Source organism: Pseudoliparis swirei, chromosome 23 (assembly GCF_029220125.1).
Source record: "Pseudoliparis swirei isolate HS2019 ecotype Mariana Trench chromosome 23, NWPU_hadal_v1, whole genome shotgun sequence".
In the NCBI taxonomy this organism is placed as follows: Eukaryota; Metazoa; Chordata; class Actinopteri; order Perciformes; family Liparidae; genus Pseudoliparis; species Pseudoliparis swirei.
This window is the reverse complement of record NC_079410.1, coordinates 21,714,787-21,738,249: the sequence shown is the minus strand read 5'-3', so window position 1 is coordinate 21,738,249 and position 23,463 is coordinate 21,714,787. Positions and strand designations below refer to the sequence as shown.

Here is a 23,463-nt window from a genome sequence, read left to right as displayed (position 1 = left end):
TTCTCCCGGAGCTTATTATGCGTTTTTATCTCGGCTGTGTTTCCCGGGTTATAAAGTGTTGCTATGCCTGTAGCTTTTAATGAGATGTACTGTTGCATGCACGCCTGTGCGTGTGTGTTTGTGTGTGTCTGTGTGTGTGTGTGTGTGTGTGTGTGTGTGTGTGTGTGTGCGTGTGTGTGTGTGAGAGCCAGGTGCAAACTTGGCTATACAGAGACTGCGGTGCGTAATATGAATAATACTGCGCTCGAGAGGGATGCAAGGGGAGGAGGGGGCGTAAGAAAAATTAACAGAACAGGGTTTGGTGTGTGTGTGTGTGTGTGTGTGTGTGTGTGTGTGTGTGTGTGTGTGTGTGTGTGTGTGTGTGTGTGTGTGTGTGTGCCGCAGCGGGCCTCACTCCTGTGTGACCCCTTCAGAAATCAATCGTGCCCGGGATTAAAAAACTAAAAGTCCGTGTTGGTGGATCGGGCTCCGGCCTCTCGTGGGAGTGTGTGTGTGTGTGTGTGAGGGAGGAGATGGGGGGTGGGGGGCGTGATGCGATGCGTGGAGAAGTGAGAGAAACTAATGAGGGGAACATATTATATGGCGGCGGGAATCGAAGGCAGAGAACGAGAGAGGAAAGAAAAAGAAAGAAGAAAAAAACATTTTCAAGAAATCGATGTCCATGCAGGGCCGGCGGGCCGAGCTGCGGCCGCGCGCAGGGTTCAACCAGGGGCCACGTTTTGTTTCTGACCGATGAGGTCCACTGGCTCTGAAGCCAGAGGCTGACCCGTGCCCCCCCCCCCCCACACATATACCCCCACCACTCCAGGTCCCCCTTGACCTCTCCCTCGCGAGGTTTGCCGCGCTCCCCTCGGACATTCCCAGACCTCCGGGGCCCCCCGGGCCACTTAGTCATAACAGGGCCGAGTTCAGGGCACTGTAACCCGGGGGCACGACGGCTGTACCTCCGCTCTCACAGACAGACCGACGGACCGCATGGGGGTCAGCGGCGGGCCACTGAGGGGGCGGGGGGGGGGCGTGTTGACGTGGCTGCTTAACACAACAACATGGAGGGTCACGTGCTCCCAGAACAGAGATAGTTTTGCACACGTTACATTTGTCACTTTTTTTTAGTTGTTGGTAGGCTATGAGGCTTGAGCGGAACCCATGATGCATTGCGGGGCGTGGGACTGTCTGATGCCGTCCCGGCCTGCCGCCGGACAATGTTTGGACAGCCCGGGGTCCTCAGTGTAAACAGAGCCGCCCTCCTGATTGCCTGGCTGAAAGAAAAGCTGCTGAGAGTCTTCTTTTTCTTTCTCTTTTTTTCTTTTTCTCTTTTTCTCTTTTTTTCCTTCTTCTTTTCTTAAGGAGCCACGCAGAGGTCGTGTTTACAGGCTGGTACAGGATCTCACGCCGCGTGAGTGTTGGGCCACGTTCCAATAATTAGGATAACGCGGGGGAGAGAGAGAATGCTCTGTGTGGAATTGATTGAGAGAAAATCAGTGAGCTGCAGCTCCACCATTTACCGGGCTGCTGGTCATTTACCAGCCTGGTAATATGACGGGGGTTAATGGTTAATCAAGGGCACAGTGGCATTCTGGAAAATCCGGTTCCGTCTGGTTCCACCAAGCGTCCCTGACCACTGCATGTGTCCAGTGGACGCGACACATGTTGAATGTATAATATATTCAACATGTTTCAGGCTTCATGTGTCTATGTGGCTTCAGAGGCCCCCCCCCCTCACACCAATATGTAAATATGCCCTCTCTCTCTCGCTCTCTCTCTCTCTCTCTCTCTCTATATATATATATATATATATATATATATGTATATATACATATATACATATATATATATATATCTATGTGCCACTCCAAAATATAACCGTTTCCGTTTCTGAGCATGTTTGTTGCTCTTTTGAAAAAATAGATATATATTACATTGTATGATTTATTTTTATTTTTATAGACTTAAAGTCTTAAATAAAATTACAAACATTTAAAAAGTTCCATCAGATTCATCAAGATGTTACGTTTTTAAAGAATTCCAACATTTGAAGCGAAGAATCAATAAACGAGCTTTTGGTGCTAAATATTCGAGCCGTTCATAATTGTTCATTTCCAAACCGACAATGTGTGTGTGTGTGTGTGTGTGTGTGTGTGTGGGGTGTGGGGGGGGGGGGGGGTTAATAAGTGTTTTGGGTTTTATATTCTCGTATATTCTGCCCCTGAATGTGGTGACGTCCTCTTGGACCGGAAGGAGAAGGCAGCTCTGCCACACCGCGGCCCTGGAGGTTCTCCATGTGCTGCGAGGACTTGTTACACATTTATAGTCTATATAAACATATACATATAGTTATTTATGATGATGTAATACCTCTTAACATGTTGCAATAGAAGTGCGCGTGCAGGTTCATAAAAAACCGCACAATAGTGAAATTATAAGAGCGGCTGCGTAAAAAACCCGCAGAGCTTGTTTGGTGAACGCAGATATTACCGCCTGTGTGTGTGTGTGTGTGTGTGTTTGTGCGCGCGTGTGCTTGTGTGTATGCTCTCTGCAGAGCTCGGACGGGTTCGGGTCAGCTGATGGTCCAGCCGCAGCTTTGCACCGGAAGCTGCGGGTTTTTAGAAACACCGCGTGGCGCGCGGACATGAACACGTCCAACCCATCTTTCTCTCTCTCTCTCTCTCTCTCTCTATCTCGTTCTATCTCTCTGTCTCTCTCACCCCCCCCCCCCCTCTCCCCCTGACCCGGGGTGTCTCGCGCTGGTTCACTAATTGCTCCACAAATCGCCCGCGCGCGTTTTGTTTCTCTCTCTCGTTTTGAATTTATTATTCTGGAGAGCGCGAGGAGAAGGGAGGTCACGGTGCAGGCGCGCGCGGGCTGCAGGAGGAGGTCGTCACAGATATATGGCTGCCATGTGTGTGTGTGTGTGTGTGTGTGTGTGTGTGTGTGTGTGTGTGTGTGTGTGTGTGTGTGAGAGGGAGAGAGCGCGCACACGTGTAAGCCATTTAAAAGTAGACACGTATTAAGTATTTAAAGGAGAGAGCCAAACAATGGGTGCCAAGTTGTAACACGCGCACACACACACACACACACACACACACTCACACACACAAGCCGCGGCATTGTGTAATATAGTCAATAGGTGTTATTTATGATTATTACTCAGAGCATAAACACACATAGCATCATAAACATGAATGGCTCTTACTTCAACATGTTCCTCGTGTCATCATTTTCTTTCCTTTATTTATTATTTTACGTGAGAACCTGGCAACCCGGAGGAACACTGAACGCTCTATTAAAGCCCTGCGCTGATTAATGCACAAGATATTATTGATTGATAAGTCACACACACACACAAATAAGCCTTTTATTATTATTATGTAGTCCCGTTGTCCCGCAGCATGTTGGGGTCCCGGTCCCGGTACCGGTCCTGACGCCACAACCCTGTATCACAAAAATTACGTTCCCCCAGACCTAAAATGCAATTTGCAGTTACGTTTGACTCAAACGTATTTCTCTCCAAATTACGTTAGAATGAAACGTATTTCTCTCCAGATTACGTTTGTATTTGACGTATTATAATTACAAATACGTCTCTGATCAACGTATCTTTGCCGTTTGTTATCTCTCTTTTCTACAATGCTGTTATGAATTGTAAAAAGCGTCCTCTAGTCTTATTTATTATTTTGTTATATATGTTGTTTCGCCTGCGTATTCTGACAGCAATAAGCGTTGTAACGGATCATATGAATTGGCGTGAAGACTTACTGCTGGTGACTCTCCTTTATTTTCTTCTTTTAGGTGACAATACATGAATTAAAACTCGGCCACTATCACCACCTCATCACCACCGTAACAGAGTTAGTCCCATACGGGTCAAATCAACTATTAAACTTGTTATAAAATGCGCATCTGTCCGTAATCTATACCATAAAGTTCGCATTTTAACCTAAAAAAAAGTGCGCTTCCTTTTAACCTTTCAAAATAAAAGTCCGATTTATCTGTTATGCGGAAGTAGTATAAAACGTCTATATTTATTCAAACAATACAATATAAAAGTCATACATACATCAAAATCAATAAGGAAAATGCTAAACAGTCAAACAACTCAAAACAATAAACCCTTCAAGGCGTTATTTACAGGTGTTTACTTCTCATCAAACAAAAAGAGCAGGTACCCGGAAAAATTGGGGAAATAATTAGAGAATTGTTAATAAAACATGATTTACCCTACAACTTCCACTGATATGCATGCAAACTAATACATCGCTTCACACACACACACACACACACACTGACAGAAACACATAGACACTCACATACGTACACACACACAGGCAGAGACACACACATACTCACACACAGACACACTCTCACACGCACACACACACAGACAGACACACACTCACACACGCACACAGAATGACAGACACACACACACACAGAGACACACACAGGCAGAGACACACACACACACACACACATTTACACATGCACACACACGCATACTCTGCAGACTGACCCTTGACCTCCCAATTGTCTCTCAGATATAACCCTACTGCTTTATATTTAATATATTATATTTACCTAAATATAAGACTTTGAGGTCATGAGGGGAATCCCCTCCAAAACTTTCAAAAGAGAAAATTGTCACCGTGCCAATAACCCTTGTACGATCCTTAAAACCAGACTTTTAGTAAATGTTCATACTTTCAATCAACTTAAAGATCTGGATTCTTTTCAGATCCATAGAGGGGCCTCTGAATATGAATACCCTACAGTTTTGGACCGATAGCTCTGAGTTAAGGGCCCCAAAAACAGGTCCAAAGGGTCAAATTGGGTAAACATGTCAGAGCTTAGCTTTCTTTTCCAGGTTGTAGCCACTCCCAAATGGGGTAGAATACAATTGAAATTGTTCATATAGTACAAACATGTAAGGAGTTGTTAACCTTTGAAGGAAGGAATTTTGTTTTTTCCGGGTTTTTAAACCCCTCCCAAGCAGGGATGCTAAGTGCTATATGTGGCCAGCCTACATGGTTGGGCCCCATTTAGGAGTGGCTACAACCTGCAAAAGAAAGCTAAGCTCTGACATGTTTCGAAGAAAAACAAGCTAAAATCAGCCCAAGCTCACAACAGGGTCTCAGATTTGTTAAACCACACACCCTCTTCAAGTCCTGGATTTCAGACAGACAATTAACTCTTGTGGGTGTTTCGGAGGAAATTTCACCCCATCACCTCATTGTAGGCTCTGTCCTGAGTGTCTGTGTTCAATTTGGGATTTCCAGGACGAATATTTAGGAGATTATGGCCATTTTTGCACTTGTCAAAAAATATGCAAATTTAAGAGAATAAGGCCCAATTTGACCCTTTGGACCTGTTTTTGGGGCCCTTAACTCAGAGCTATCGGTCCAACGCCGTAGGGTATTCATATTCAGAGGCCCTTCTTTGAATCTGAAAAGAATCCAGATCTTTAAGTTGATTGAAAATCTGAAAAATTAACTAAAAGACTGGTTTTAAGGATCGTATAAGGGTTATTGGCACGGTGACAATTTTCTCTTGTGAATGTTTTGGAGGGGATTCCCCCCACGACCTCAAAGTCTTATATTTAGGTAAATATAATATATTAAATATAAAGCAGTAGGTTTATATCTGAGAGACAATTGGGAGGTCAAGGGTCAGTCTGCAGAGTATGCATGTGTGTGCATCTGTATTTGTGTGTGTGTGTGTGGGTGTGTGTGTGCGTGTGTGTGTGATTCTGCCTGTGTTTGTATGTATGTGAGTGTCTGTATGTGTGTGTCTGAGTGTGTGTCTGTGTGTGAGTGTGTGTGTCTGTGTGTGTGTGTGTCTGTCATTTTGTGTGTGTGTGTGTCTGTCTGTGTGAGTGTGTGTCTGTCTGTGTGTGTGTGTGCGTGTGTAAGAGTGTGTGCGTATGAGAGTGTGTGTGTGAATATGTGTGTGTCTCTGCCTGTGTGTGTGTGTACGTATGTGAGTGTCTATGTGTTTCTGTCAGTGTGTGTGTGTGTGTGTGTGTGAAGCGATGTATTAGTTTGCATGCATATCAGTGGAAGTTGAAGGGTAAATCATGTTTTATTAACAATTCCCAAATTATTATTTCCCAGATTTTTCCGGGTACCTGCTCTTTTTGTTTGATGAGAAGTAAACACCTGTAAATAACGCCATGAAGGGTTTATTGTTTTGAGTTGTTTGACTGTTTAGCATTTTCCTTATTGATTTTGATGTATGTATGACTTTTATATTGTATTGTTTGAATAAATATAGACGTTTTATACTACTTCCGCTTAACAGATAAATCGGACTTTTATTTTGAAAGGTTAAAAGGAAGCGCACTTTCTTTTAGGTTAAAATGTGAACTTTATGGTATAGATTACGGACAGATGCGCATTTTATAACAAGTTTAATAGTTGATTTGACCCGTATGGGACTAACTCTGTTACGGTGGTGATGAGGTGGTGATAGTGGCCGAGTTTTAATTAATGTATTGTCACCTAAAAAGAAAATAAAGGAGAGTCACCAGCAGTAAGTCTTCACGCCAATTCATATGATCCGTTACAACGCTTATTGCTGTCAGAATACGCAGGCGAAACAACATATATAACAAAATAATAAATAAGACTAGAGGACGCTTTTTACAATTCATAACAGCATTGTAGAAAAGAGAGATAACAAACGGCAAAGATACGTTCATCAGAGACGTATTTGTAATTATAATACGTCAAATACAAACGTAATCTGCAGAGAAATACGTTTCATTCTAACGTAATTTGGAGAGAAATACGTTTGAGTCAAACGTAACTGCAAATTGCATTTTAGGTCTGGGGGAACGTAATTTTTGTGATACAGGGTTGGACGCCACGCGCGTGTGATGATGACTCTGTGCGGGTGTGTTCCAGCATGTTCATATCCGTCACGCGAGCGCGTGATAAATAGGCTTCATGTGTTCTCTGTGAATAACGGCGGAGCATTACGTGTATTGTTGTATTGTACACACACACACACACACACACACAGAAGCTTTTACTTATCGATACCCGCTGACTGCTCTTATATTAGCCATGAAATATGTATGTATGTATATATATATATATATATATATATATATATACTATTGTTGTATGATGTGTCAGAAAGTAGAGCAACGAGACCAAACCATCCATCGACTTTGACTTTTTGTTCTTTATTGTTATTTATTTCGATAATATTTAGCCTTCAATCGATTAAAACCCTTCAAGTAAAAGGCGGAGGGGGGGGGGGGGGCGGTGTGTGTGTGGGGGGGGGGGGGCACACATTCCCTACAGTTCAGTTATGCCTTTCGTGTCACAGATTATTTTAATAAATGTGTAATGTATTTATGTATGTGTAGATGAGTGCAGGGTGCCGCGTTCAAGTGACCACCGCGCGGAGGCCGCGTTGCGTTCAGGTGTCCGTGTAAAACATCAGAAGTGTCATATGAAGCTTCTATCCTGTCTTGCTCATAAAGTACAGAGACGGGTTTGTGAAGTATTCCCGTCTCTCTCATGTTCACAACAACAACAACAACAACAACACAGAATCACAGTAACGAGTAACGAGCCGTTAACCTGCTGAATATTGATTATTGATTTACATTTTTATTTATATTCCCATTTCTTTAAAATAGACAGAGAGCATGGATGAGGGGGTTCCACGGCCGAGGGGGGTGGGGGTCTTCGGTGCGATCCCACTATATGACGGGGAGAGGGAAGTCCTCGTGTCTCGCGCAGGGAGAATATATATTTCTACCAACAACAAGAAAGCAAAACCGTCAGTGCGCGCGCTGCCGCTCGGAGACAAATTTACGAGCCGCGGTTGAAAGGCGAGATGTCGGGGCTTGGTAAATCAATCCCACCCTCTCTCTCTCTCTCTCTCCTCTCTCTCTCTCTCTCTCTCTCTCTCTTACTGTCTTCCTCCTCTCTCTTTCCCGGTCAGTGTAGCCTTAGTAATCATACAAATAATACTAATATTATTATTAATATTTACTCTTTGGGTGTAATATATAAGCGCTTCATCACGCGGCGGACAAAGGGACATCTTCAGTGTCTCTGGTTTTATTCACATAGTTAATCATTAACGAGGAGGAATAATCTACCTGTCTCCATCCATCACGGGCCGAGAAGACCCCCAAGACCACCTCTAATTACGGGCTCCTTGGTGGGACTCCGTGTCCCATTCATAAGTGTTCCAAAATAACTGTTTTAATAACCCGTGCAGCCCGCTGCGAGGACGACGGGAAGGAAACATAAATAAAATACCCTGGTCATTTTTAGCCATTTGTTTTCACTTAATATATAAATAATATTATTTAAAAAAATTAATTCATAATTTTTTTTAAATTAATTGTATTAAATGTGTTTCAATTATTTTAATTATTACTAGTATTACTATTATTAATATTACTAGAATTATGAATATTATTCGTTGTTCTATATGTGCACGTGCATCTTGTCTCAAAGTCCCCCTTTGTGCCTCCATGAAGGATCCTGATGGTTAAGCTGCAGCGTTACGGCACTAGAGAGTTGAAAGGAGCTCCTTCTGCTTGACACACACACACACACACACACACACACACACACACACACACACACACACACACACACACACACACACACACACACACACACACACACACACACACACACACACACACACACACACACACACACACACACACACACACGCAAACATGCGCGCGCCCCTCCCAGTCATCATAACTCGGATGTTTATGCTCTCGGAATGGTTTGGGTAACAGCTTCACGGCGGTGCCAAGTTGACGCGAAGGAGCGGAATGCGGCACGCGGCACGCGGCTGTCGGGCGGCGCGCGCGCGGCGCTCCCGCTGTGATTGCTATAATTTATGGCCGTCGTTACGGAGGCCATCATCACCGCCGCAAATGTTTGATTTCAATCTTGTTGTGGGTTAAGAAAAAAAATACATCAAAAGGGGCCCACTTTCTTATTTCCACCCCTCTTTCTTTCTTTCTTTGCCAAAAAAAAGAAAGGGAAAAAAATGGAGGGATGAATAAATCAATCAAATGTTCCACTGAAACGTGATGTTTGATCTTCTATCTTTCTTGCTCACGTTGCTTTGAGATGTTTTGCTGTGAGCTCTGGATGACTGCATTTTATATCACACTTGTATTTGTTTATGTTGTAAACAAACAGCCATCTTTAGTGTTTAGCATGATGCTAAAGCTATATGCAGTGAGGAGGAGTCGCGCGCGTTGTTTGACCTTGACGTATAGACACTTTTTTTTCTTCTTTTTAAAAAAAAGACTCGAGTTCTATTGTTCTAGAATCGTGAAATATAGCACCACCAAAAACAACAACAACAACACAACGCGTTCTATTGTTGCTGCCCCATGGCTCACTCTCTCCATCTTCTTTCCCCCGCGCGTGAGTTACTCTTCTAAATAAATAAATCTGCTCTTTACTCCAGATGTCAAGTCTCGAGTCAAGTGTATAGTTACGGAGTCCATATCAAATATGTAATGTCCTTTTATTTAATGCCACGTGACTCACAGATATTTCCTCATATTTTCCCAGCCGTCTCGCGCGGGGCGTGAATTTGTCTAATTATTAAACAGTTTTATTCTGTATTAAAAGAAAGATGAATGAACCCTGCTGTGATGCACGGTTATGAATTAATAAATACACAAATAAAAAAACTCTCACATTTGCTAGAATATGGAAGATAGTCCGCCGCCCGCCGCCGGGGCGACGTGAGGAACTCCCCTCCTCCGGTGCCCGGTGCCGCCTCGCGGAGCCCCGGCGGCGAGCTGACAGTGAGCAATAACCGGGGGAGAGTCTCCGCGGCGGCGGTCATTTTAAAAAAAAGAGAGAAAAGGAGTCGGTGACAATCATCTTTAATCGGGCCTGTGTGCGCGCGGCTGTCACGGGGCCCCGGCCCCGCTCCCCCCTCACACTGCGCGGCCGCGGAGGGCCAACAGAAGGGGCTCCCCGTGCTGCGTTCAGGTGCAGTTTTTTTTCTAAATTTGTGGTATTCTTTTTTGTGTGTGTTTTGTTGTTGTTGGAGTCACAGTATGTATGCGTGCGCTGGACGGGTCCCACGGAAAGGTCGCACTGAGACCCCCCCCCCCCACCCTGCACCCCACTCCCTTATCACCCCCCCCCCCAACCCACCCACCCGACCGTCACGTGATCCATTCAATAATTAATGCAGAGAATAGTATTCGCTGGGAATATAACAGTGAGACCAGTGTGCGTGCGTGTGTGTGTGTGTGTGTGCGCGCGCGCTTGTGTGTGTGTCAAAAAAAATACAAGCCCCCCTATAGCAGCGGAGAGAGGGGGGGGAGAGAGAGAGAGAGAGAGAGGAAAAGAGATAGAGAGAGAGGGGGGAGAAGAGGAGACACTGAGAAACGCCGACAGAGAGAAAGAGAGAGAGAGAGAGGAAGAGGAACGAGAGAAGGAGGCTGCAATAAAACAACATTCGGACGGGTGCGCGTCGGGCGGGTCGCTGTGGACGCCGTGAGTACTGCGGAGGGGAGACCGCATGGGGGGAGACCGCACTTCTTCTTCTTCTTCTTCTTCCTCCTCTTCTTCCACGCCGCCGCCGCGCCGCCGTTACCAGTGAATCATAAGGCTATTTTAACAGCGTGGTAAATATGCCCCCTGCACACACACACACACACACACACACACACACTCACAGAATACCCATCTTTCGCGGTGTTTTCTCATCGTGCATGTTGCTGTCGTGTTGTTTACACACATCCCCCCCCCCCCATCCACCACCACCACCACCACCATCACCACCATCATCACCCATCATCATCAGCCATTGTTTATAGGTTCGGAGCGGTACACAGCGAGGCAGCCTGCAAACCGGGGGGGGGGGGGAGAGAGAGAGAGAGAGAGAGAGAGAGCGATGTTAGCCGGTGACTGTTTATATTTCCAGAAGCACTTGGATTATTCTTCTCCATCTCTCTCCCTTCACCTCCTGTCTGCCTCCCCCCCTTTCTCTCTCTCTCTGGCTACTTCCTACTTCTCTTGATGTATAGTGAGGCCGGGTGCCAGCGCCGCCATCGTGTGTGTGTGTGTGTGTGTGTGTGTGTGTGAGGGAGAGCTGTTGTTGACGTTGTGTATACATTCCTCCGCTGTGGGGAAAAGAAAAGGAGAACCATATATATATATACACAAATATATATATGACGGTCAATGGACCAATGACACAGCGGAACAAGGAAGTGGAAGAAGGAGGAGGAAGAGATCTTACGGGCTCAAACCCTCACACACACTTTTCTCTCCATCCTGATTATTACTCCAGTCTCTCTCTCTCTCTCTCTCTCTCTCTCTCTCTCTCTCTCTCTCTCTCTCTCTCTCTCTCTCTCTCTCTCTCTCTCTCTGCTGTATAGCTCCGGGGCGTGAATTTACTGCGGCGACCAATTAACGGGAGATTTGTTTAAACTTGGCAACGTCGGGCACACACACCGGCCACACACCGGCACACACCGGGCACTTATCTGGTCGCTGCGAGATCTCATGAAGAAAATTGTAGAAAATAAATAAATAAATATGAACAGCGCGGAGGAGGGACCCGCCGGGCCGGGGGGTTCTCATCTGTCTGACCAAAGAAGAGAGAATGCAGGAACTCGGATGGACGCGGGTTCGAGTCCCGCGGGCGAATTATCCGACAGGCCGCTTTCAAGTGGTAAAACCATCATCACACTCTTTCTCTCTCTCGGGGTCAGTGACCTTGGCTTCGGGGTGCTCGTGGACTTTATTTGGTCGTGTTGTGGAGCTCCATTAGAGGTCTGCTGCCGCCGCCTGGTCGCGTTCAGGCGTCTTCATGCTGCGCACGCGCTCCGCTCCACTGCTCTCTGACTTCATTTCTCTTTTTGAAGAACTTTTCTCTCCATGCATGTGTGTGTGTGCGTGTGTGTATTTTCTTTGGATGATGTCTGAGGAACGGAGCTCAGCGCCGTGACTCATGCCAGCACTCACCGCCGTCACCGGGATCAGAGCTGCTGCTTCTCCTTTCCTCTTCCTCTTCCACTTCCTCTTCCTCTCTTTCAAGCCAGGTAGAATAAGATGCATATGACTGGGTTGTTGGCTCTTCCTGTGGAAACAATATACCATTGCGAGTGTGTTGTGGTCTGCACGTTGGTTGCTGGTTGTGAGTGCAGGGTGGGGAGGGGTGTGTGTGTGTGTGTGTGTGTGTGGGGGGACGGGGACGGGGACGCAATTCCCTCGGCTAACCTCATCACTTAAGCTCTGTTGCTCTTTTTTGTTGTTGCTTGGGTATATTCAAAGTGAAAAGTTCACAAGTGAAGAGAATGCAAAGCAACATCATACGTCGTTTTATTTCACACACACACACACACACACAAACACACACCCAATTAGTTTGCAATATATTTATATTTATTGGCATTGTGGTTATAATAATGAATGCGTTTATTGTTACAAACAACACGTGATGCATCTCTCGGATTGGATTCACTTCACCAGTACATGCTGTCCCCCCCCCCCCACACACACATGGCTACGAGGGTACACCTTAGTGTAACCAAATTACAGCTGCTCCATCCCATAATGACGGCAGCAACAGCCGGAGGAGGCGGGGTTTTCTTGGGGGTCGCAAACTATGTCAAAAACAATATCCCGCCTCATTTCTGTGGACGGAGACAGAAAGGGGGGGGGCGGTGGGGGGGGGGGGGATTGTCATTGTCATATATATTTAAATATCTTACATGTGTCTGGTTTCGGGCAACATGGGAAGGCTTTGAAAATACGTTTCCAAACGCCTGCTGCGAGCGCACATGAGGAGTCAGGGCTGCGAGTTGTTGACGGGTTTTCAGGGTGAGGAGGAGTACACACACACACACACACACACACACACACACACACCGAGAGCACTGGGCTGTTTGGTGGTTCAGGATGACCCCGGTGCATCAAAAATAGTCCCTTCGGCGAAAGGGGCGCGCGACACCGACCCGAGGCCCGCGCTTTATTTCGTCTCTTATCCCGGGCGCGTGCACGCGTCCCCTGCCGCGGAGTGCCCGTGTTCGTGTGTCCTCCCGGAGAGATGGTTCCCAGGTCCCGAAGCCCGCAGAAATAGTTCACATATTTGAAAGCGGCGTTGAGAAATGGTAGCGCTCTGTGGCTGACATCCATTATGGGGGGGGGGGGAGACTTTTATTATTCATAATCCAGATGTGAAAATTGTGCTTTTGGTGTTTTGTCATCGCGGGGGAAGAAATAATAATAATAATTATAAAAATTATAAAAATTAAAATTATAAAAATTATAATAATAATACAAATAAAAATAATAATAATAATAATAAGATCCAGGTCGACTGGTAGTTTATTGTGGCTGGGAATGAAGGTTAAAGAACCTCTAGAGGTGCGCTGCGGCCACAATGTGCATACAGGAGGGTGCTTTATGCACACAGTGCTGGCCTTTGGAATAAGACCCGTTATCGGTACCGTTACCGTTACCGTGGGGAACACCCGGTCCGGTCCGGTGCTGAAGCCGGAGCGACAGCGAGGCGCATTGGCATGCATACCAGACCCTTTTATTTTCATTTCCCGCTACTTGTGTTTTTTATGTATAAAAGATGGCGAATGTGTGTGTGTGTGTGTGTGTGTGCGTGTGTGTTTGCATGTGTGTGTGTGTCTGTATCCAAAATGAGCGCCGCTGCGCTTCGGGGGAAGGCTTTGTTTTAGATCTCCTCCGGTCGGTCTCGTGGTGCGTGTTCCTTCATATCTGGAACACGTTGATAATAATTACGTGTTTATTATTATTATTATGATCCGCTCATGTGGTCAAAGACAAGGTCGCTGCGGCGGAGCGCACGCGCGCCACGCGGACTCGGAGGCGGACATTGGGGCGCGTCTTCCCACGCGCTGCCCGGGGTTTGGCAGCCATATTGTCTTCTTCATGTTTCTTTCTTCCCACGCAAGAAGAAAAAATAAATGAAATAATGCGACCTTTCTTGTAAAAGGGAACAAATAGAATAAAAATAATAATAATATAAAAAAATGCTATTTCAACACAACTAAAATTGTGAAATTTTCTTTTTAGAAAATAAAAAAATATATAACGACGCCTTTTTCTAACGAAGCTGTCGGGATATATATATATATTATATAAAAATAGATATATATATATATGTGCATGTATATAAATATTATATAAAAATATATAAATATAATATTTTCTTATTTATAATTATAAAAGTTTAAAACCTGCGTTGATCAGGCAACTCGGAAACTTTATCGTAAAATAAATTATTTAAAAAATATCTGTAACCACAAACTAAACAAGTTCACCTTTAAATGCACAGTGTGGGTGTGATTATTCCAGACATGAAGCCCCCAAAAAAGAAGCGCTGTAAAAAATAAAAATAAATAAAAATAAAGCCAAAAACGAGGCCTTTAAAATGAAGACACATCGAGCATCAGAACTATAATCCATATCCATAACGCCTGGTCGGAGTTCAGGAGTCAGACAATGTGTGTGTGTGTGTGTCCAAAATTAAATGAACCAAGCCAAATAATTACATATAAACTACAACAATAAGACGGGAGCACCGAGAGCGGCAGATTCCTCGAAAATAGTCGGAGACATAAATCAGAGGCGCGCGCGGCGCCATAAATCTGCGGCGGCGGGACGTTAACGAGGGAGAGATTTAAGGGTCCGGGAACACCGACACAGCAGCGCGGGAACACGTGTTCCGAGGGGAGAGAGCACCCGCGGGATCTATTACGATACAATCAACTGATCTGAGAAAAGAAAAAGAAAAAAAGCAATTTTTTCATAAATATTACTAATATTATTTAACCCCGTGGCCCGAAGTGCATTGCGCCCCCCCGTGCGCATGCAGGTATACTTCCGGTGCTCCCCCCCCCCTTCCCGCGCCATGGAGATGATTACCCGGTCGGAAATAAATCAATAAGGAGCCCTCGCGCTAATTCATAATCGGCCTGAGCGCGCGCAGTGATTCAGAGCGCGTGAATAATGAGCGACCGAAACCCGCATCCGGAGGCGCGAGCTCCTCTTCTTCTCCTCCTTCTTCTCCTCTCCCACCTTCCTCCGTTCAACCGGGAAGCCCGAGAAGCAGCATGCACGAGAGCGATAAGAGAGACTGCTGAGCCGGAAATGTTTCCACGGGGAGGGGACCGGGCACGACGTCCACCCCCCCCCCCCATTATTCTTCTTTCTTTTATCACAGCGGCTAGAAACTAATAATAACGACTCTTTCTTCGTGTAAGTGAACTTCTCTCGCTCTCTTTCTGGCTTTGTCTCTTGGGTGTGTGTGTGTGTGTGTGTGTGTGTGTGTGTGTGTGTGTGTGTGTGTGTGTGTGTGTGTGTGTGTGTGTGGCAGTGAATGCATGTCTATACGGGTGGGTAGATAACACGGATACACACAGAGAGGGGCGGCAATGGTGGAGATACTTAATAAATAAATTCATAAATAAATAAATAGATATATTTAAATCATTAAATGTCCACGGTGTCCAGAATTCCGTCCGGTGATCTCGTCTCTTAGGCTCGCGAGACCTGTGGCTATTTTGATATACTTTCATTCAAAGTCGGGTGGTCATTTAAAAATGATAAAGTCCCGTTGCGTCACGTCTGAGTGTTCTTCTTGTTTCCCTCCGTGGTAAACACCGAATATGACGTCACACCTCTTCGGTTCCGTTTGCCCTGGATCACGTGTCTCTCTATATCCTATCCTATAATATGACCATGGCCCGGACCGGACGGGCCTTCCTGTAAAACACGGCGGAACCAGCTCCCTTGACGTGCACGCGCGGGTCAAATCGCATGCGGCCCGTCCGCGCGCTCCGTCTCCCGCTTCCCGGCCTCTGATCGCGCTCCGCGTGACGCCGCGGAACATCTGGCCCACGTCAGGCCGCGGGTCGGACAGGCGGGTCACACACCCCGTCTGCACCTCAACACACAAACACACACACACACACACACTCCCCCCCTATTGGAAAGGAACAAGACCCAGAACCCCCCACCCCAGGAGTCCCTCGGTTCTTGGCCAGTCCGTAGCCCGGTTCAGGCCCCCTCAGACCGGGGAGACGCACCCAGTGGAGACAGCAGCCCATCCGGAGGTGTCTTCAGAAGGAACCGCGGTGAGGGCGATTGAGACGCGCGCGTGACACATCTGGAAGGGCCGTGGAGGGGGGGTCCTGCAGGTTAACGCGGATGGGGCCAAACGGCAACAACACCGAACAACGACGTGCAGCGTGCGCATTCTGAGGGTCTCTTGAGCCAAAAGGAAGCAGTCGCGGTCGAGGAAAGGAGGCGAGGTGAAGAAGAAGAGCGCAGAGAGGAGAGGATACAGGAGAGAGGAGACAAGAGAGAGGAGAGGTGTAGAGACGGCGTCCAGCTCCAGAGAAGACAACGCAGAGGTCTGCAACACTTTGCAGCGCGGAAGGCGGAGGGCGGGGGCGAGCGCGCGCGCACGCGGCGTGCGTGTGTGTGTGTGTGTGTGTGTGTGTGTGTGTGTGTGTGTGTGTGTGTGTGTGTGTGTGTGTGTGTGTGTGTGTGTGTAAGCGAGCAGTCCCCGACAGCTTGTGCGCTGTCGGTATTTGGGCTTTGATCGTCGGAGATTTATGGCGGAGCCGACTCGAGATTTATGGCTTATTCCTCTTCTTCTTCCTCTTCTTCCTCTTCTTCTTCGGGCTTTCCAAAGCGCGCGGCGTCCCGCGGTGGCGGCGGTCCGGTGGAGCGGACCGAGCTTCACCGGCTTTAATCTGGGTCTCAAGAGCCATTTTGGACCCGGATGCGCGTTAGGAATAAAAAATAATTCAACCGTTTAAAAGTGAATATCGGTCCACCGAGAGGATCCTCCGCTTCGCTCCATGTCCTGAGAACAGAGTGCATTCTGGGGGAAAGGAAAAAAAGAAACACCCACCCACCGGGAGGAGAGACACGCGGAGAGAGCAGGTAAGGTCTGCTTACCGGGATGCTTCTCGCTCAGTGTCCCGGCGTGTGCCCCCCCCCCCCCCCACGCGCGCTCCGCCGCTCGACATGTCATTAATTATCTGTTGTGTGACCGCGGCGTGTGCACGCGCGCGCCAAAAGCTGTTGTCTCTCTGTGTGTGTGTGTGTGTGTGTGTGCAGATGCCTCATCATAGGTAACACAAAAGGCGCCATCTCCCCCCCCCCTCTTTCTCTCTTTCTTTCTTTCTTTCCCTCGTCATTGAAGAAGAACTTTACTTCCAGCGCGTGCGCGGTGGATGACTGGGGGACCTGCCCACCAGGTGTGAAAAGAGAGAGAGAGAGAGAGAGAGAGAGGTAGAGGATGCGTGTTTGCCGCGCTGTGATTTATGATCGTGAAGAGATTGCTTACTTAAGCCGCCCCCCCCCCTCCCAGCCCCCCCCCCCCCCCACCCCACTCTCTCTATCCTATATCCACACATCGTCACCCCCCCCATCTTCTTCGTCCTCTTCCTCCAACACAAAACAAATCCACAAACGCTCCTTCATGAAATCCACATCTCCTCATGACGTGTTTATGAACGTGTCGTCCTGTGATGACACGAGTTTACACCCATAACCATATCGTCCTCCTGTCATGTGACTCATGCGTTGAGCTCCTGAGTCTGAATAAGAGAAGTGTGTGACCGCATCAGCAGTAAGCCTGCAATCCAATCCTGAGGTGTTTATGATCATAACAACACAAACAATAACACAAACCATAACACAAACAATAAGGCTTCTTGTTTCCTGCGTTGCGAGGGGACACGATTATTTAATCAATCATAGTTTACTCTTTCTTCTCATATTGTCCATATCTGAGCAGTTAATATTATTATATATTATACAGCAGCACCGGAAAAATACATTTTTTTAAAGTGCTCCTATATTATTGTCATTAAAAGTCTATATGAAGGATGTGAGACCAATGATGCAGTTATTTTTTGTTATCGCTCTAGATACATATAAATAAATATTTATTTATATATATATGTATATATATATTTAGATATATACATATATATTTATTTATATGTATATATGTATATATATTACATATATATTTATTTATATGTATAAATGTTTCTATATATAAACATATATATGCATATATCTATATGTATATATATGAATTTATTTATAAATATACATATATGTATATATATAGACATATTTTTATTTATATATATATATACATATATATGTATACATATATATGTATACATATATATGTATATATATGTATTTATTTATATATATATACATATATATGTATATATATATATACATATATATATATACTTCTCAATCATTTTATTCATGTGTCTTTCTAAGATGTAACACAAATGTTTAACAAGTTTTATTTTAATTTGAAGTTAAATTGGTAAAGAAACCTCACTTTAAATATAGCTAACAGTAACAACCCCATAAAGGTTTTTTTCCTATTTTTTGGGAGACCGATGTGAGGTCTAAGGTCAAAGGTCAGGGATGTCGTATGTGTACGGACTGTGGAGCTCTCTGAGGGGAGTTTGTAATGTTTTGATATCGGCTGTACAAAATGAAATGGATTAGACCAGGAACGCCAAAACACAAACACAACGCGAGTTCATCGGTTTTCTTTCATCTGGATTTATAAAAGCAGTCGGAAAAGATTGAATGGATGTTTTCATATTTCACTGACAAACTATATATGGCAAAACACCAGCAGTATAATAGTGAGGGAGAGTTGTTGCCCTGCGTGGAGACTCCCTCTCTCTCTCTCTCTCTTTAATGAATGTATAATGATCCAGGTGTCACTAGAGGCTGCTGGGTATCGGACACCGGTCTGTTGTCCCGGTGTTTGTTCATGAGGCTCTTAAAGCGATAACAGTAATAACAATTTAGGAAGAAAAAAAAGACAAACAGCGAAACACAGATATACACACACACACACACACACACACACACACACACACACACACACACACACACACACACACACACACACACACACACACACACACACACATCCATCCGATCCGTGACAGACTTGGTGAGCTTGGCACTTTTCATGGCCCAGGAGCAGGAAAGGACAACTCTTCACCTCCCTCAAAGACCCCCCCCCCCTTCCCCCCTCTCCGGGCCTTTTTCTTTGAGTTTGAGGTTAAAGATTAGCACCTCTGATAAAGATTAACTCTCCGTCAAAGGAAGGCGCTGATGGTGAGTTTGAGGACACCGGGGCGCTCTGCCTGCAGCGGTGGAGGAGGGGCGGCGGGGTTCAGATAGACGTGACTTAAGAGGGAATGGTTTCTGAGTCGGGTTTTTGGTAAGAACGGCTCGGTTGCACCGAAATAAGATTCTTAGAAGAGTCTAAGAAGTTATTTGAACAAGGCGAGACATGAATAAATAAAAGTTGTGGACACGAACCAAGAGGATCCTGAAGAGGAATTGTCAATTTCAGCTTCCCGACCTATAAAGGTGTCTCAAAGAACCTTTTAAAATAGTTCTTTAAACCCCATTTCTGGTTCCACTAAGAACTTTTGAAACCAGGGTTCTTTAGAGAACCATTTCCTTAAAGAGTTCTTCAAAGAACCTCTATTGGTCGCCTCAAACGAACAAACAAATAGGTACAAAAACAGTAAGAGACCGTTAATTCGAAGTATCTTATATTCCACATTGAAACACTCACTGTAAAATCCGATTAGTTAACCTTACTTAAAAAAAGCATGCAAACCGATTGCCTCAAAAAAATCAAGTAAACTAAACTCGTTACAAGCAAGTAAAGTTGAATATGTACTAACTCATGCTTATAAGTGTAGTATACTTACACTTGAGTTTCAGTAACTAATCCAGATGAGTAAGGAATACATACAACTTTATTCAAGCTGTACTTTTGACTAGTATCGCCTACTTAAAATTACTATTTCAAACAACAACATAATTTAAGTTGGGCTAACTAATGTTATATGTTCTGCAACTTAAAATATATCAGTAATATTTACTTGAACAGCAGTGTCAGTTACTTGTTAAAACCATGCAAACTGATCGCCTTACAAAAAAACAAGTTTACTTTACTTGTGTACATTAAGTACTTCAAACATCCTTCATACAATAATGAAAAATGGGTTATATTCTATTCAAAATCAAATTAACAGCTGTAAATATAAACAGTAATGTAAGCATGTATTTCTTGTAAAAAAATAAATAATTCACTGATAATGGAAATACACCGTAATATGAACAATCAAGAACGTAATTTTCTACATTCATAACTTTTTTAAAATACATTATTTCACTGTTAAACACATGGCCGACTAAGCCGACAACCGAACTATAACGTATTATAAATATAACAGCCAGCCACGTAATTTGTTGTCATTTATTATTTATTAAAAATACAGTTTGCAGGCGGCCATTGAAGTGAGACTCAACCAGACTTCATGCACTTGTTGCCATGGCGATGTTTGGAGAGGGAGGGGCTGGTGTTGCAGTAAATTATGTCAACTCAGGAAATTGGATCCACGTGGGGGGAAGTGTCCTGAAGAGATGTTCAGGGCCTTTCGAGAGTTATCGTGATTTAGAGTTCTTCTCATTGTGCTGCCGCGGCAACTAAGTGTCAGTAAATAAAGCTTTTAAACATTTAGAAAGAATTAACCATCACAAAGAGGCCTTTTTATTAAGTTATCGGCTTATTGCGCAACATATGCACCGGTCCACGATCATTTTAACGTGATCAACTAATAATCAATAAATAGACGTGACCTCCGTCCAGTTTTACTTCCTCCACTTATCAAACCAGATCTGGACCTCCATAATATTCACATTATCAACTTATGACAGCAGCATGACCACATGGTCACGTTTTGGACTATACTAAGAAATGAGACCTCGGTCATTTAAACGTTATCAGTGAATATCGTACTATACATGATAACCTCCATCATATTTCCATCGTACACGCACATGGCTATTGGACCTCGATAAATTCAACATTATCGATGACTTATTGAACGATATCTTTACAAGACCTCGATGGCATTAACGTTATCAACTTATCGTACATTATCAACTTATCGTACGTTATCAACTTATCATACGTTATCAACTTATCGTAAGTTTTCAACTTATCGTACATTATCAACTTATCGTACATTATCAACTTATTGTACGGTTTGTTATCAACTTATTGTACGGTTTGTTATCAACTTATCGTAAGGTACGTTATCAACTTATCCTACATTATCAACTTATTGTACGGTTTGTTATCAACTTATTGTACGTTGTCAACTTATCGTAAGTTACGTTATCAACTTATTGTACGTTGTCAACTTATCGTACGTTATCAACTTATCGTATGGTACGTTTTCAACTTAGCGTACGTTATCAACTTATCCTACGTTATCAACTTACTGTACAGTTTGTTATCAACTTATCGTACATTGTCAACTTATCTTACATTATCAACTTATCGTATGTTATTAACTTATCCTACGGTACGTTGTCAACTTATCGTACGTTATCAACTTATTGTACTTTACGACTTGTTGCACAATAATATGACCTCTTTTAAACGTTATCGACGACCTACTTCACGACTCTGACCTCATGTTACGTGACGAGGATCAAGTCATGTACGATAACTCGACACAACCCCACTTTGTGTTTACATGTTTTTTTACAATGAGACCAACATCGGAAACAGGAAGTGGTGTCACATTAAACAGTGTTCTCTTTTCCGTGTTACCATTTGGACATTTGCACATTTTTTATTGCATATTTTTGTGTTTACAGAGAATGAGGCGATTAATTATATTATTGATCCATGCATGGCTCCATGTCAACATACATGTGTGATGATCCCACGTGTTGCTATGAACACGTCAGCAGCCATGTTGTTGCGTGTTGGACTTTAAATTGTGTCCTGAGATTGATCATTACATATGGATTCTGCCAGCGTTGAACACATTGAAGAGGAGCAGCTGTTGCTCCTCGGGGGTCAAAAGGTCGCCAATATATCACCGAGTGGCTTCGGCTTGCTGGCGACTTCTCTGGTATTACCTCCAGACCCTTTCCCCCCCTCCTCTCATGTTGCAGCTCTGGGAGTGATGGTGGACCACGAGGTGTGTGTGTGTGTGTGTTTCTGTTGTGTTTCAGGAGCTGTGAGGTCAGACTGTTAGAAAATTTGAGATGAGGAGGCATGTCCATGAAAGCTGTTCTGGAGAATGTGTGTGAGTGTGTGTGTGTGTGTGTGTGTGTGTGTGTGTTTGTGAGGGCTGAGGCAGTCCAGGCAGAGATAAGAGAAGGAGAGGAGGGAGTCGTGATAACTCCTGTTGGGGTCACATGGGCCTTCAAAAAAGAAAAACAAAAAACTCCCCTAAACTGGAAAATTATTAAGAAAATAATTGAGACAAATATTCCAGTATCACAAACTTAAATACTAAATGAATTAATTTTTCCGTGAGAAAAATCTTTTCTTTGCTTTAACTTGCAACGTGCCGATGACCTCTGACCCCAAACTTCATCCTGAGACAAACAAACTAAACTAAAACCAAAATGAAAAAGCACATCTTTGAACTCAGATCCTGCATCCTGATCCAGGAGCTATACAAGTCACCCCCCCTGACCCCCCCCCTGCACCCCTCCACTCAAGAATCTGTCTCATCAGCTGTTCTGGGGGGGCCTCTGGAGGCGGCCTCCTCCTCCTCCTCCTCCTCCCTTTGTCTCGGCCTTGGGGGCTAGCTGGCTAAGCTATAGTCGGGGCCCTGCATCACTTTGTGGGCCACTTTAGACGAGACCGGTCCTGGTCCTGGGACGCAATGACCCTGCAGGGTACTGAAGTGGAGCGGAGGGAGGAGAAAACATGGGGCAGGAGACCCTGAAGGGGCCGCGATGGGGATGGACTTTGGCCAGAGATGTGCGTGAGTGCATGGAGGAAAAAAATAAATAAATACGTTTATAGTGGCGGGAGGAGTGATGGTGGTGCAGGCTGGTACGGTGAGGGGGTGGGGGGGTCCTTTTGATTTATGTGTTGGGGGGGGGGGGGGGGGGGGCTGTCAGAGAGCAGAAACAGACGGTGTGTTTTTTTAAAATTCTAAGCACTTTAATAAAATACATCAGCCGATATGCAACAGCTCGGACACCGTGATGCGTTCACGTGCACACCGGAGAACGGCGGCGGCAGGGGGGGACGGACGGGTATACCATGCCGCGGTGTCGGTGTCCCGGAGCGGGGCAACGCGCACTAAACGGGCTCCGGGCTGCGCGCGCGTCTCTCCGGATGATGGCGGAGTTATTTATGGGCCGCGCGCGGAGCTGCTGCGGGGAACCAGCTGTTGGGCCTCCCGGGGCCGCGGCTCCTCCTCCGGCTCCTCGCTGCTCGCTGCTCGGAAACATTTGAGACAGTTTTTATTGTTTTTATTTCCTTTTTTCTTCTTCATGCCGATTATTAATGCTGGATGGATTCTATTTCATCAGATAATACGCATGAATCAGGATTTAGACG

General features: G+C 45.0%; 1 protein-coding gene across 2 annotated transcripts in view; it reads left to right on the top strand.

Moving 5' to 3' along the window:
- hoxb3a (homeobox B3a) overlaps nucleotides 1–23,463 on the top strand; it is an 84,618-nt gene that overhangs the window by 46,398 nt on the left and 14,757 nt on the right. The gene's annotated exons all lie outside the window — the stretch shown is intronic.